Source organism: Montipora capricornis, unplaced genomic scaffold, assembly GCF_036669925.1.
Source record: "Montipora capricornis isolate CH-2021 unplaced genomic scaffold, ASM3666992v2 scaffold_417, whole genome shotgun sequence".
NCBI lineage: Eukaryota > Metazoa > Cnidaria > Anthozoa > Scleractinia > Acroporidae > Montipora > Montipora capricornis.
This window is the reverse complement of record NW_027180148.1, coordinates 492,501-495,000: the sequence shown is the minus strand read 5'-3', so window position 1 is coordinate 495,000 and position 2,500 is coordinate 492,501.

Below are 2,500 nucleotides of genomic sequence, written 5' to 3'. Positions count from 1 at the left end.
GGTGAATCTCTAAAATGGGGAATCTCTAAAAGGTGGAATTACTAAAAGGAGGAATCTCTACAATGGGGAATCTCTAAAAGGGAAGAATCTCTTAAAGGAGGAATCTTCAAAAGGGGGAATCTCTAAAATGTCTGGGAATCTCCCAGACCTGGAAAATTAAGAGATATCGGATCGGTTGATTTTAATGACAAGTGCAATTGTTGAACCGCTGGTGCAATTCGCACAGAAATGCCGGCTACTAAAATATCAACGAAGCACTGTTTCTATCGTAAAGCTGCGGACGAAACATACATATGAAGGAAACATACAATGTGAAAGTTGTAAAGCTGCAACGGAAGCTGAAAGACCATGATCCAAGATCACTTGGATCATGTTGCATCAAAGGAACCGAAAATTCCTTTCCTAGAGTGGATTTATCGGTTCCTTTTATGCACCGTGATACAAGTGATCTTGGATCAGTGATCCTTTTTTGGATCATCCCACAGGAACGCACCATTAGTTGTACACCACTGTTGCATGAATGGCTTTCTTTGTATGCGTCCGAGAAAAGTAAATACCATCATGTTTTCCCACTATTTCTATTTGCAGAGAGCCAATTAAATTATTTGTTGCCCTACCTCATAAGATGCCTGCAGATAGTGGGTGTAAAAATCGACTATGTTTAACTACAGCAAAAAGGGGAGCAGTCTTCATTGCAAATAGTTATAAATTGCTAATTAGCAAGGCCGATCTGTTAGCTAACGAAGGCCGACTAATACGAATCCCTTGAAACGTAAAGGGACGCTACATCCTTCAGTGACCTAAGAAACATGTTTATACCACTCATTGAAACCTTTATGTGCTTCAAAGTTGTTCACACAGATGACTGGATGGGGCCTGGATTAGTGGTTAGATAGGTTTTCCTAGCAATTTACTGTTTCCAAAATTTATTGTTTCTTTGGTGACAGCAGTGAATAAGATTATGAGCCACCAACATGCAGCAACAAGTTGAAACAAGCATATTTTGTTTGTCAATCAACCACTTCTACGTTTTTGTCATTTAAAATAAGTAACAAACACTCAAGTGGTGTTTAACCACATCTCAAAACATAAAGAGGAAAATTGAAAATATATATTATGCTTACCAGGAGCCGAGTATTTTGGAAAAAAAAATTAGGGTTTACAGAAAAGGTGATGAAACAGTTTCTAAAGTTTGTGCTATATATTTTCAATCAAAACTAAAACTAAGGAACAAACATAGAAATCACAAGAATTTCCACATTTCCAAATACTTGGCAAACACTAGAATTTTCTTCTTATTACTTGATGGATTATTAATAGAACCCCAAGAAAATGGTAGGCCCAAATACCGATCTTGTAAGATTCGTAGGGCATCGAGTTTTCCATCGAGTGCGCTACAATTTGGAGTGTTTACTGGGGAGAAATAGCCCCAAATTCCCTGGAAATCTCGGCTTTCTAGTTTTCATGACGCCTGCATGACGGACTTTTGCGACTCAGGCAATTTGAGCAGATGCGAAGCTTATTTTCTTAGTTTTAAAATGATGTATTTTTCCCCCTAACTTTAAATATTTTTGGAGAAAAAAAACATTTTTTTTTTGCGATGGCTGAATTACCGCGGTTTGCTTGCGGTTGGAACAGTAGGAAAAAGAGTTAATATGGTCGAAAAGGAATCAACTCCAAGGCTGTCTAGTCTGATGTAAACAACATTAATAAAGGTTCATTGCTTTCATTATTTATCAAGACCGGGGAGAAATACCGACATAAATAAAACCGCTACTGGAACGTACTGGCTAATCACGAATTCCTTCGATATCTTTCCATTTCCAATAATTTCGCTTTTTTCACCAATCCCATAATACAGTTCATTTTGGGGGGGGTTATTTGCATTAAAACGATGGATATCCAGTCCACTGAAGCATGATACAGTCCCAAGAGTAATTAACTTGTATTGTTTTTATGTAAAGACCCCCCCAAAACTTATTGCATTATGGGATGGTGAAAATAGTCAATACTTGAAAAGTGACGACTGATGGTGTCAGTAGCGATCAACTTGTTTATCATTGTTGTTATAATAAAATTAAGTGTCATTCTTCATTACAAAAATAGGGATGCCACGCAAGGTCAAATAAGAGGTTATGTTGTACCAAAATAAAAAAATAAAATAATAATAATAATAATAATAATAATAATAATAATAATAATAAAAATGTAGTGGAATGACAGTTAGTTAAAGGCCAAAGTCCAAATACAAATTCAAGGGAGAGTTGAAAGAGTTATCAGTTACTGTTAATATTTAATTTAAACAGCTATGAGCGAATTATTAAGTGACTCATACAAATTTCTATAGAGTGACCAGGTGCATCTCTTTGTATCTTTTTGACAGTTTATTTGGATCAATAAACTTACAGATCGTGAAGGGATGTCAGTCATGAGAACATCTTTTCAGGGAGTTGAGTTATTTTATTGTTATGAAGATGTATTATATGACTCGCTCCGTGAG